This window comes from Betta splendens, chromosome 16, assembly GCF_900634795.4.
Source record: "Betta splendens chromosome 16, fBetSpl5.4, whole genome shotgun sequence".
NCBI lineage: Eukaryota > Metazoa > Chordata > Actinopteri > Anabantiformes > Osphronemidae > Betta > Betta splendens.
The window spans coordinates 16593987-16608541 of NC_040896.2; the positions used below are offsets into that span (position 1 = coordinate 16593987).

Below are 14555 nucleotides of genomic sequence, written 5' to 3' on the forward strand. Positions count from 1 at the left end.
AGAGCGGACGAGCAGAGAGCATGAGAGAGAGCGAGATGAGAGCGGAGGAAGAGAGAGAGAGAGAGAGACAGAGAGAGAGAGAGAGAGAGAGAGACAGAGAGAGAGAGACAGAGAGAGAGAGAGAGAGCTTGCATGGGCCCTTAGTGTATGTGGCTTAGTGAAAAGGTTGAAATGCTAATTATACTGTGACTCTGTGACTTCACTCTGTATATAAGGGTTTGGTTGACAGGACAAGATGGATGACATCATGTCACATTTTAAAGGTCACCAAAAATCAAAATTTTCCACAAAAACTCAAAATCCATTACATTAAATTTATTTCCTTTTGTGTCCGGAGTTATACAATTAATTCAATCATTTGCTTCATGATACGTTTCACCATTCGCTCTTATGTGATCACAGCTCCCACTCACTGTGTCTCTTGTTTTTCTCTGTACTGTACATGTCTCTTTTTCATCTTCTCTGCTTTCCTTCTTTAGCCCTATCACTTTTACAATAAATGGTGCAGAGGCACAACTCCAAGGAAGAAGCCATAGCACTGGTCCTGCACACACAAACTCTCTCTCACACACACACACACACACACACACACACACACACACACACACACACACACACACACACACACACACACACACAGGTTGCTCTGCTGTGTGTTGCTGTTTCCAGAGATTGGAGGGGGGAAGGAATAATGAGTTGAGCCTGGAGGTAGTGCCGCAACACACACACACACACACACACACACACACACACACACATACACACACACACACACACACACACACACACACACACACACACACACTTTTCCCTTTTCCTTCTTCCTATCCCATACACAGACCCAGAGACAATTACCACGATCCATGCTCTGAAGGATACTCCATCTCTCTCCAGCCGACTCACTGTAAAACCGTAAACTGGGTTGCTGAAAAATATTTCCACTCCTTTTTTTCCCTCCCCTTTTCATTTTGCCAAAGGGAAACATATGTAAAGTACCTGTGCATGTATGTGTCAGCATCTGTACTCATGCTTGACACTGCGTCGGTCTGTTAAGATGCACAAATGTGTGCGTTCATGCAAAAAAAAAAACCCGCTGTTGTGCCGCTCTCATATTGAGGTTGGCTGCTGAATCTGCGTTTATTGGTTTAGGGCGCTGCCTGTGGCCTATATGTCTGAGTGCATGCTGAAGTTATGAACAGGCGCTAAAACACTGGCGCTAGAACGTTGCCATCCTGTTGACGTGGTGATTATTATTCCAATGAACTCCACAAACTCAGAGTTAAAGAGTGGCAGCTATAGAGACAGAGGTCATGAACTAGTACATTGAATAATTGCCTTGGTTCTTCTCCGCTCACTGCCAAGGAAAACATTAAGTGGGTGGTCTGAATCTATACAGAACGCTCCAGACAGAAGCTGCGGATTTTCTCATTAAAATTTCGCTTGTAATTAAATGCTACAAAACACGAAAAACACATCATTCCAACCAGCGGCGAAAGCAAAACCCTCTTCGAGGGGATCGGCGACTATGCAGCGTGATGATGAGAATTCCTGTTCCACGCCACTTAGCGCTGAGAAGACAATGCGGCCGACCTGACACCTAATTGCAGGTTAATAAATATGTGGTGGATGGGCTCGTAGGCTGGCTGCAATTAGCTCACGCGGGTGTAAGTGAGAGCTCTTAGACGAGCGAACTGCACAGACGGAGGACGCATCGATTCCACGTTCTGGCCCGTTCCCTTGTCTCCGCTAATCTATGAGCATTTTAAGTTCCACTCCTCTCGTCTTCTCCCGCTTCCTTTTTGTGCTCGGCTCCTTCCAGCCTCTCGCTTCCTTGTGTTTTTTCCCTTTTTTTTGTATAATGATCACCTCCTATGTGGTCTCACAGCTCCAGGTTATTAGATCAATATAATTTCTAAAGCAATAAATGGCAGACAGCGCTTGTGTGTATTCTTTTCTTTGTCTTTATTTTTCATTACTCTCAGAATGTATTAACAAGCTTACTTTTTATCCTTACGGGCTCAGGCTTAATTACGCTCAGGGACACGTCACCATTAGACATGGAGTTGAATAAGTAACACTGGATTTTTTGATTAAGACCAAAGTTTTCTGTTTTGAATTTAGTTTTTATTAGCTAATATCTGGAATCTTTGTGATGTCAGTCATGACTGGGAGCTGAAATGTATTTTTCAATAACTCCACATTCATATGGAAGGTTAAGCTCTCAGAATCTAGGATGGTTAATATTTAACGAGCAAAATATCACATAAGAATATTATATTAACCTTTTGATATTGAAGCGCTCATTATGTAAGCTATCGACATGAACTTTTTCACATCCTGTTCTCTCAACACACACAGAAAACCTTTCACGGTCCCACTTCACTTAGCCTCATAATATTTACTGTACTTAGAAAATAAAGCTCTGCTTTTAAAATGAAATGGAATTTCATGAATACTGTACAAGGCGTGTACCAGTCTTCTCAATTACAACCCGTGTAACTGCCACAGGATGCATGTGTATAAGTCATGAAGACATGCACATGCTGTAGAGATGCCAGCACATTTAGGTATTTTACCAAACCAATGTGCAGGAACCTTATTTAAAGGCTTGTGGCAGGAGGCAGACGAGCAGTCATCAATAATAAATCCCACACAATTAGAAGATGCTTCGGTGGATGCATGTAAACATTGCTCATTTCTACCTTGTGATAAATTGCATGGCAGGAGTTTTAATGGATGGATGATGCATAATTTAATAACTTAACGCGGTGTCACATTTTACAGACATCCTGTCTACTTCGTAACCGGAACTGATTGGTTTGGATCTTCTGGCCACTCACACAGAGAGCAAAGTGCTAAGCGATGGCTTATTGTAAATGTTTTATTGTAAAAATGAACTAACAAGAATCGGTGAATGAATACAACGGAATGGGAAAACTCATCTGCGAGGGTGGAAGGAGGCGACTATGAGTCGAGCTGTCCAGATCTTTCATCAGTGCGAAGGAGGAAGCTCTAAAGCGTCCACTCGCTTTCAGACGTGCAGGCAGAAAGTGTTGCTCAAAAACAGTTGTTCAGTGGAGTGTTCTTCTAACCTTCTATCTGTCATTTTGGCATGTGTGGTGAATCGTAACTCGCTCGGAGAGGACTCCGAGTCTCTTGCTGCATCATTGAGAGACTGAGACAAGTGAGCTCTTACGGGGAAATCTTGCTTTTCTATGCAGTCAGCAAAACCTTTTCTCCCAGGCGAATCTTTGGGCAGTTTGAGAGAAACATTTTCAAGCAGCTACTCCAACATCACTTTCCCCCGTTAACCCTGTCATACAGCTGATGACATGTGGGCTGTAGAACCGACGGACTGAGCTCTGTGACTTACCTTTGGTCAAAATAGATACAGAGTTTAAGAGTAGAAGTGAGGAAATGAAAAAAGAGACAGAGACAGACAGAAAGTGCTTAAATTCTAACTATGTAAATTGCAGCAGCTCTTAAAATTCAAACAATGACTATGGATCATTAATTCAGTGTTATAATTAATAAGTAATTGGCCTACAGCTCTTTTTTAAAAAAAAGGATGATCATACTTGTAATGCTGAAGAGATACTGCTCTTTTGGCAGCCATCTATGTCTCGCTAATGTAAGAAGAATTCTAAACAGAGGATGCGTGAGTTATTTATATTCCAGTGTTTCGCTTAATTTGAGAGAAAAGAGTTTTATTGGCACCAAGTCAAAGTGACAAGAATATAATAAATGAATGCGCTACTGGAAAATATGTTTGTGTTTAGCAGCCGACTATATGTTTAATTCATATTCATGAATGTATGCATGACTATAAGCACATATTCATATGAACACATAATACAAATACTTCCACTACTGCTACAATAGATCATGTAGCCGCTGTTATTGACTTTCCTGAGGGCTGAGTAACAGGTGATTGTAGTCTGAGGAATAAAAATCATTATGCTTTGCATAGATGTGGGTACAGATAATGTTGATGAATGCGTGCGCCCTGTGAAATCATCGTCTTATAGAAACGAAGTGAATGTGCAGCATTCACACAATATAATTGCCACTGGATCTTCAAACTTCTGGAAAAGGCTCATTCACCCACTAACATCCACACACTTAACATTTTACGGTGCCGTGTAAAGATTTCGCTTCGTCCTTGAGTCATAGAAGCTAATTAAGCTAAATATTGTAAAAACTGTCAGTGGTCACTCAAAGAACAAGACAAAAAACGGCGATATAAGGTTTTTACATAAAACTGGCAGAGGGGGGAAAAAAAAGTAGCACAATCCATTCTAAAGCTTACTTTTCTCTTTTCATGAATACTGATGTGAACTACAATCCATTTGCAGCCACACGTTCGCTCAGTCTGCAATTTATGATTCAAGCTGTAACTACCTCATTTGATCCCATCCTTGTTATGCTAATTTCCTCTCACAATGGTAGCAAATCAGTTTGATTTAACTGTGCAAACTGTGTGAGCACGATGTGTGTGTGGGCGTGTGTGTGCGCTTGGCATGCGGAAGGTGTGGCTGCTTGTGTGTCTGTATTAGCCGGGCCGGCGTGCGTGCGTGTGCGCTTGTATGTGTGTGTCATACAGTTGTCAGCAAGTCGAAGTGAGAGGTGTTTTTGTGCCAAAGCCAAAGCTCCCAATCTGCATTTTGATGTCATTAGATTGCCACATCAAGCTGCTTCAGTGGTACTTTAAACCCAGATTGAGTTTTCAAGAGCACTACAGCGAATATGGAATGAAAGGCTTAAAAAGCATAGAAAGACATGCTTATAATGAAATCATAAATTATTTTAGAAATTGGTGGTTTAGTGTTCTAAATTTTAGTGGGAATAGCTTTTGCATAATGTGGAGTAGTAAAACCAAATATTGGTTTATTCGCTGTCAGGGCAATCAGGCTTTCAAGACCACAAAACATTGTTGTGTGTTGCCTTCAATGCCCATAAAAGTATCTTCTACATAAAGTTGACAAAGTAACTTTTCCACCTTTGTCTTCTCTGCTCATTTTTTCCTATTGACAGCTGAGTCCCATAATTTACCATCTTGGCTGACATCGGGCCTAATATTAAAAATCGGTTGAGGCCGGGCCTCCTCCTGATATATTTCAGCCCTGCGTTGCTGCAGTCGTACCCAGGGAAATTTAAACACAGGCACCGGCTCAAGCTCTCAAATTCTTCAATATCAAAATTCATTTCAAAATGATAAGTTATGGCAATTACCCTTGAAACATACACGTCCTCGAGCTGACAGCTCACGGTGTGCAGCGTGTGATTACAGTCAACACATGATGAAGTCCTGGTCATCAGAATCCGCAAAGTAGAGCGCAAACACTGAACTGAAAAGAGAAATAAACAAAAGCAGAAAATAAAGGAGAGAAAAGTACTAGAATGGGCCTTGAGTCTCAACCAGGTGAATGTTTGAACTCTGAACTCCGCTCCCTGTCCACTTGGCCCTCGATGCTGTGAACCATGTCTCCGGGTCTATTCTTAAATGCTGTGTGTTTGCCAAAAAGAGAGAGAGAAAGTACAGGTGGATCTGTCTTCGCTGGTTCCTCTCAGGTTTTTTATTCTTTCCTGTTGGAATCTCTGGAGCATGACGCCGAGGGAAAGCAGAGCAGGAACACGGTGATTTAGGAAGCAGGCGAGAGGTGGCGGCCGAGAGAGTTGAGTCAGGCTTTTGTAGCTGGGATTTCTTTCACTCTAAGCCAATAATGTTTCATATTTTTAAAAGATGTGTATTGATGGTTTTGACCAATAATGCCTCTGCGGTGGCTGGAGGCGCAGGTTCAGGTTCTGTGTCTGGCTGTTCATTCTATCCTCATGAAAGCAGCATCACAGCCACTTGCTTCACAATTTGCTTCAGGACTAGTGAAGAAAATATCCGCTCGGACTCAAGGATGAGCTGATTAGAGTTTGGAGGTCAAAGGTCAAGGTCACTGGGACCAAGTTTGATGGGGAAGCAGCATGTTTCCAGTCCTCAGCTGTTAGTAACGTTACTGTATGACTGGAGCCAAAGCACCACAATGCAATGAAAACGCCACCTTGTCCTCTCCGCTCAGCGGGTGTCACTCGTCTCCACTGTGGGATCACGGCTGCTTGGGAGCGCGTTGTCTCAGGAGCCGCTTCAGTTCAAGGACACCTCCCCGGACTTCACTAACCTGACAACACGCTGCAGTTGTGCCTGCTTCACTCTCACCCACCAAAACTGTCAACTGTAAACATCGACCGTCTGACTTCCTGCTTCACCTTTGACCTCTGATTAAATTATTATGGCTGGAAAAGTAGTGTTCAGCCTATAAGCGACAGAAGGTTCTCATTCTACTATGCAGCATTATGTAAGTTTCAATTAGGACAAGCATGAAATGTGTGTGTCTCTCAGCACTCACACTCAGGTTTAAGATGGCTGTTCCACGTGGGATCTCAAGCACAGGAGCTCATCGCTGCAAAAAAACAAGCAATTAATAGGAGCTAGATTTTATATGTAGCTTTTTTTCAACCATTTGGATCTGTGTGATGATTTGCACCGCTGAATTGACCCTAAATCTATAACTATATGGGGCTGATAATGTAATGAGCAAAGCCTGACTGTGAAATTAAGTTTTGCAATTCAAGGTTGAAATTAGCACAAGCGAAGCATCGAGGGGGATACGGCGGCAGGACTCGTTAATCCTTAAATCCTTAAAACCCCCAAAAAGGAAAAAAAATATGATTTAACAAGGCTCTTATTATTTTAACAAGCTTTCAGTTCGGCTGCGCAGAGTTGCATTTATCCAGAAACCTTTTGCGACCTCTCTCACCAGTGTTTCTCTTCTAAGGTGTTTCCCACCTCTGCGTTTCTCTCTCTCTTAGTCTGTAAATCAATTTTGGGCTCGAGGCTGCTTTGCCTCACAGGCATTCTGCTCTTTGATAGCATTCCCACCACATCACTGAGTATATGTCTGCGCGTTCGCACCCACCACAGCTGAACAGAGACGCCGATGCTGATTTAGAGGCTCCGGGTTGAGACTCTGTCCCGTTCGCGGCCAAATCGGAAACCTCAAGATCGACGCGTATGCGACACCTCTGTAGCTTTGAGCGCTAACGATGGGAAATTAAGAGTTCCGTTCGCCTGCCGCACATGTGTAGGCTTAGCATTAAAGCGATGAACAGAGACCAACAGAAGGAGACAAAAGACTGGCACGGCTTTGAAGCCAGATGTACCTAAAGGCAATGTCCTTCAAAGACTGTTGCTCAAAGAATTCTGATGAAAAAGTGTTTACAGACAAACGGGAAAGAAAGAAAATCATGCATAGAGATGCGAGACGAGGAGCTGATTCATACAGGACGTGTAGTGTTTGATTGGTACACACGCGCCGCAATGTATTTACGACCCTCCCTTCGTCGCTGCATCATTAAATGATCAAGTAGCATCTGTTAAATTATTTCATTTTTGACAAGAAAAATAAGTTAGGAACTAAATAAGACTCAGATTTGATCAAAAGCACGTGTGTATTTGAGCTCCATCAGGGTTTGGTTTCGTGTTTTTTTTCGGCCCGTGCTGCTTCTTCCTCTGGCCGGCCACTGAAGGAGCGGACGCCGCGTGTGTTTTTTTTTGTTTGAACAGCTTCTGCTTTTCCGTCTACCGTGCGCAGAGTTCACAGCCCCAGCGCACGTGTGTCACGCGGCTGTCACTCAAACTCTCCAAAACAACAGGCTCCACCGGGCTGCGTGTTCACTGGAAAACTGCGGCGAGCGCACCCCTGAACGCCTCGCGCCAGCCCACCCCCACCACCACCTCTGCGCTATTCTCAACTACAGCTGCAAACAAACGTATGGAAAAATCCTCCAGTAACCGAGGGAGGAATGCAACCCGCGGGCCGACAGCACGGCCACCTGTCTTGCAAATGATCCCACACTTTGAACTCGGATTAGCAGGCTGCAGTCAAGACCTCACAGTGGGTCATGTTTGGGTAACCGTCTGCAGAGCATCTCGTGCGAAACAGCTCCACCTGTTGGCCGACGACGGCATAGCGGGCGAGTGGCTGAGTGTTGGAGCATCATGGGAGTAGAATTCAAATATGTAATGAAGCCAACCTGGCAACATTTACAGCTGGCTTTAACGTTCCAGTAGCAACAAACCAGCCACATTTCAACTCCGTTAGAAAGGGTTTCACTAAACCCCAACAAATGCTAATTGGACAGTTTTACAAGTTTTAAGACCAAGATCTACAAATATGGTTCTTTTCAAAACTAAATATCTTTTTTGGCTCCCACAGTGGTGTCCCTTGTGTCAGGCGCTTCCTCGGTTCAAAACGTGGGACGATCAGATGTTGTGTGCTGCGTGGAGTCATCTGAGGTTAATATGCGCAGTTTGCCAACTCCCACAAAATGTGCAATGCCTCCTCAGTCACTCATGCGCCAGTGAGATTTACCAGACACGGGCTCAACCTGGGTCCGACGCAGATGACAGCACATGTGCTGCGTGTTTCATGCATGTAAGATTCCTCAGATCCTGTAAATACAGGAAATGTCAGATTTTTGTACTAATAAAGTTAAACAATTGAATTTTCCTTTCATGTTTTCTGAAAACTTTAATAATTGGGATTGTAGCATATAAATATTTCACTCGAACCCCCCTTAAATTCCTGCTCATTCTCTTTCTAATACAACCCACCTAGGAGCAGAATCAATGAGCGAAATGATAAAGATGGTTCCTGCTTTGTTCAACCCACCGTGGATTGCTAGACAGAACACCAGCGCTCTGATAATTTCCCTCACCCTTCATTCCTGTTTGCCATCGGTCTCCCTGCAGAAATGCCTGGCAGTGAGACAATGAGCCGAATTAAAACTGCAATAAAATGAAAAGAATAATATCCCTCTGATGATTTTCTATTAAGATATTGTGAAACACGAACTTTGAAGTTGTAACGTTTAGTCAAAGCATGACATCATGTCACGCTCTGGCCGGCGCTGATGTCAGATTTTCTGCCACAGTGTTTAAAGTGAGCTCCAGCGGGTGGAAGTGATTTCACAAGACGGTCTGAATATAATGAGATGATATATCTCTGACTAGATATGATCTCTCCTAATGACAGTTTTATACAGAGAACCAGGAGATTTAACAGAGAAAAGACGAGCAGCAGGCGCGTAATGTGTCCCAGTGCTGCCGTGAAGGAACAGTCCACTACCTAAACATGTTTGCCTGCCTATCATCACCAATCCACCTCATGATTCTTAAAAACAGACCTCCCAGACAAGTGGCGGGCCCCGAAATCCTCCATGTGCTGGAAGCCCACTCTGTTTTATTGTCTCGTTAGACCTGCTGCTTTGTTAATGCTAAATACTCACAGATGAGCCTTGTAAAATCCGCTCAGCTTAGACTACGGAGCTCCGTGACCACTCTAATACCTCTACAAGAAGCGAGGCTCTCTGTTAAAATTCACCTCAACGCGGTCCTGGGGTGTTTCAGACTCACCAAAGCCACTCATGACTGGTTCGCATGCATGTATTGTCTTAAAGGACATGCTGGAAATCAAGAAACTGGGACCGGTTGGGGCTGTGCTGTATGAAAGAGGTTTCTATGCAAAACATTTATTCCGTATGGAAACAAATCAAAGGTTACTATGGAAAACATTCTCTTGATTAAACACTTTCCCAAAGAAGCAAGAGGCAGTGTTTTCCTTTTCCACATCTTTCAGTGACTCATTAGGTTCCTGCTGCTTCATAGAACTTAAATACTCACAGATGAGAGCAAACCGAACCATATACCTTTATACAGCGCTCCCTGTTCTGTGTGCACAGCTGCAGAGTCACAATCAGGATGGGGACTTTGCTTACAGTGTCCAAATGCGTTTCTAAACCCTACGTCATCTTGTGTAGCTCTTGGTCCCGACTTAAATCAAACTCCAGCCCGAAGAGCGCTCCAGCTCTCCTAGAGCAAGATCAAACGGGCGGCAACATATAGATCATAATCAGAGCGCGGCAGGATTTCATAACCTCGTGTCCGCGGCCTTAAAGGCTGCAGCAGAACTCCTTTATGAATCAGCTCCAAGCCTGCAGCTCTCAGCAAGACATAGCAGGGTGAGAGACTATCAGCAGCCCCTATAAGTCATTCAGTGCAGATGTACTGCTCCACACTCACTGTTTGCACAGTCTCGGATGCTTGCTTTTTACCACTATCTAACATGACAAAGATTAAAATGAAGGCTTTATCCTATGCTATTCGTTTGAGTTATGTTGCATTTCAAACTACAGATCTCATTAAAATTAATCTGTCATTATTTTTCAAGTGGTAATAATTCTGTAGCTACAGTACAAAGCAGCCTAAGTCTTTTTGATGCACACTTCGTGTAAAGCTTCAGTGTCATTTGTTGTCATGTTTTATGAAATGTGACTTTCAAACCGACTAAAAGTGCTGAATCTGTTCCAAGCTCAGCGTTTGTTTACTGACTCCAGGAAAAAAAAGACAACACTGTAAAGCGAAATGATTTAAGAGACGTGACATTTCACGTCAATCAAAAAGAGTAAACAAAAATGAAAACCAAGGACTGTGAGCCAACATAACCGGGCCTATGAAAGCCCGCCTGTTGATCAGCATGACTTAATGCCATTCCTCTGCTATGCTCGCTCCCACATACACAGGTATTTTGGGGGCTGCTTCAGTTATCCAGATGTGGTGCTGTTTGCCGGAGAAGGCCCAAAGGGACAAAAAGGAATGTACAGTTGGCTTCGGACACAGTGGGGCCTCTGTAGTGTGTAGATACATAATTGTGTGTGTGTGTGTGTGTGTGTGTGTGTGTGCGCGCGAGCTGAACATGCATGCGTCTGATTGCTCGCGTGCATATACACACGTGGACAATCCCTCCCTTTCATGTACACACACATGTGCCCCTCGCTGACCTGCGGAGGGATTAAACCACAGCAGGGCTCTGTTGCTCACAACCTGTTCTCAATCCCTAATATGTGCAAACACACACAGACGGCGTGGCTGTCACTCTGTCCTCAACCTCTGTAACCTCTTCCACAGATGTTTCCTGAGACCAAAGCCTGCTGGAGCTTAGGAAACAACTGCACCTTGTGTGGACTTTACTTTACTAGCGCACACAGTGAGGGAGAACCACTCAAACGTACAGAAAGACAATCTCCCCATTAACGCATGAAGTCTGCGTTTTATATGATAACTCACGCGACATGCTGCGAATTTGCTTGTAATTACATATGTTCAGTCCTCCAGTTTCACACATGATGACGGTGCCACCTAGAGGTGTACTTGCATGCTCCTGATAGACGCACTTGCACAGTTTACTGCAGCTTTTGTCTGTGGAGCGAGTGGTCGCTCCTCATGTCATGAGGTGTGCAACATACACTACATAATATAAGCCGATTCTAATGATACCTTTAAATCCCTACATAAACGCTGCACATATTAGTCAACTGTCTATTATTATTATTATTCAAGTCTCATTCTCTGATGTTAACACACACACACACACATGTGCGTTCTCCCCGTCTCTGAACTCCAGAGACTGGATGACCCTCCTAGTGTGTAACAGTGAGCGCGATGCCCCTAACAGCACCTCGGGGGTAATAAAGAGGTTGCCGTGTGTGTGTGTGTGTATGTGTGTGTGTGTCTTGTATGACAGAATATATTTATATGTGCATGTGTGTGTGTTTTCATGCATCTCTTGAGGTACCCGAGCTGAAGCCAGCTGTATATCACAGCAGTGTCCCATGTGTAACTTCAAAGTTGCAACGTGCTCAGTTCGGGCTATTTATGACACAGTCACAGGAAGGACACATGTTTATGTCGTGCTTTGTGTAACAAAAGCTGGACATATATAAAAATACTGCTCACCTTCTTACCGTCTCTCTGTTCTCCCTTCAAGGATTTCATGTCAGTAAGTATTCTCACTGAATCTTGGATCTGAGAGGACTGCAGAGAACTCTCCCTGGCCCTGGACAGCAGCAGTATACAGTAGCTGGATGCCATGTGTCCTTCACACAACTTTAAAAGTAAAATAACGGCGCTTTGAAAGCTGCCTTGCCACAGAGAATTTACCTCTCTTCATTGTGTTCTAACTTTGTTTTTCAGTTCTGCCTGAAAACTTTTGGACTGGCCTGACTTGGGAGAAGCTGAGCAAACGAGAAGACAAAAAAAATGAATTAAAAAACACACATAAGGAATGAAAAGAGGGAATCTGTAGGTTTGTATCTCAACAGACTCCGTCTCCACAAGAATCCAGAAGCAGTTTTCTTCCCTATAGGCTGTAACGAGAGACGAGGACCTCTTCATCTTACTGTGTGTTTTGTTTACATCGTTTGCATTGAGATTCTCTCGACTTCCATGTCCTGTTTCTCCAGCAGTCCATCACTAGACTGAAGGATTATCTGTTCAGTCCAGGAGTAGTTTTACATTCTTTTAAATATACATAATTAATGTCAGGGCCAAGAACACACACAGAAGGGCTGCACACTTGGAGGCAACACGATGTGAAGTACATGGTACATGGTAAGAATGGTTTAGTAAAAGAGTGGCTGTGTTTCTACAGTACATGGAGATTTACAGTGAAGGTTGAATTCACAAACCTGTATTGTTAAAATTTCATTCATAATGTACACATGGAAGGATTATTCACAAGGCAAACTGTGGATCTACAGCAGGCACCCAAGGACTTAGGAGTTAGTTGGGCAAGGTTGAAGTGCAGCTATGTTTTATATCAGGAACAAAGATAAAAAAAAATTAATTAAATAAAATTTTACACTCTACTTTCTCATTCTCTCCCCCCTCTCCTCTGTTTCTGTCTGTTCCTGTGTGACAGAGTCAGTAACATCACAGCAGGAGGTGAAAGAAGGAGCGCTGGAGGCAGGAAGAAAGAGGTGGAGGGAGGGGGAAGGTGCAAAAGTGCAGCACAGAATCACACTTGACAGTAGAAGAGAGCAATGCAGAGATGTGTGACACCACCAAAAAGGAGACGAATAGAAAAAAAAAGCCCCTTGCATGTGTTTTTAACGTGTGACAGGGTGTGAGTCTCCTTCAGTTCCTGCATGCATGCGTGCAAGTCGTTGTGCGACTCTCGTATTTATTTGTGTGCATGTGTGTGTTTGCACACTGAGTGGGGTGCCAGGCAGCAGCAGCTGGGAAGGCCTTCCTCTGTTCTCCTGTCATCAATAAATGATCAGAGTGGGCGATCTGGAGAGAGGGAACCACCAACCACCAGGACCTGGCAATGAGAAAGAGAGAGAATGTCAGAGTGGATGGCAGGAATGTGGGGGAGACAAGGAGATGGGACAGAACAAAATAAAGGCACGAAACATACAGTCAAATAAAAGAGCTAAGGAGAAAGGAAACGAGGGGTTCAAAGGAAACCTCAGTAGGTCCGTCTTTATAAAGCACACGAGGCTTTCCTAACGTCTTCATTGTTCTGTTTGTGGATGTGGATCTGTTCTTCAAAGACAACATAAGAAAACAGTTAAAGGGCTGTTTACAGTAAAAAGCCCACAGACATATGCAAAAATACGAGGAAGACAGGAAATACAGAGGAGATGCCAAGCAAGAGGAGAATGCCCGGAGAGGTCAGGAAGCGCCGAGAGCAGCCTCCTGATGTTGACCCTAAAGGCACGGGCTCAGTCAGAGATAAAGGAAACATAGTTTGATTTGTCTCATAGGCTCTGTTGTTTCAAACACACCATGAAAGTGAACGACACTTTCTGGACTGGACTTTCTGAAAATCATATTCTCGCCAAAAGCAAAGGAATTTGAATAAACGTCTATCCAAACATGTGTTTCATCCAGGCACCACATTATGGGCTCAGTCGTACATTTTCTATATTTTAATTCTGGTTCAGGGTCAGGTAGAGGCAGCACACAGTACATTCAACTGTGACAACTTAAAGGCATCCCATACATACGCAGCTTCTACATGAAGAGCTTCATGGTGACCACCATCCATCCACCACTCTGCCACAGCTCTGCGAGCACGGTTGACAGGAAAACAGACGCTTGGAGCTACACCGGGTCACGTTCGCACTTTCTTGAGTGGTTCGCTCAAAAATTGCTTTGTTAGTACAAAGGCTTCATTAAGTCTCCATAGCAACAGAGCCTGTTTCACGTGTGACCTTACTTCAGTGGCAGCTCAGTGTATGCTTGAAATACTGCATTATAAACACCACGGTCATTTTCCTCATCATCATTGCACAATAAAGTCACATGCAGATATTTGCATCACTGACCTCGCGTCTCAAAGAACCGAAGTGGAATTCAGTGTTGAGAAGATCATTAGCTATTCAGAACAAGTAGAGCAAAGAAAGTTAAAACTACAGTATGTAATATGGATTTTATAATATGTACACATTTTATTATGTGAATTTCATTACGACTCTACATTGGAAAATTTGTTTAACTAATTATTAAAGTCATAAATTCATACTGTTATTTTACCTCTTTCATATTTAATATCATTTAAACACACATGGCCAGGCAAATTATAACACTTTCATATCGGAATGTGGATATTTGTAACCTTGTGCCATTTTAATATAATCATTTTACAGTGGGCTTTTTTTAA

At 43.4% G+C, this 14555-nt stretch overlaps 1 long non-coding RNA gene across 1 annotated transcript; it reads right to left on the reverse strand.

Annotated features, from left to right (window-relative positions):
- Positions 1–5024: 5024 nt before the first annotated feature.
- Positions 5025–11970, reverse strand: LOC129603154 (uncharacterized). The gene is made up of 3 exons (XR_008692826.1): positions 11846–11970; positions 6399–6452; positions 5025–6305 (listed from the first exon to the last, which is right to left on the reverse strand). It is a non-coding gene; the product is annotated as an uncharacterized LOC129603154 (long non-coding RNA).
- Between the last annotated feature and the right edge of the window lie 2585 nt (positions 11971–14555).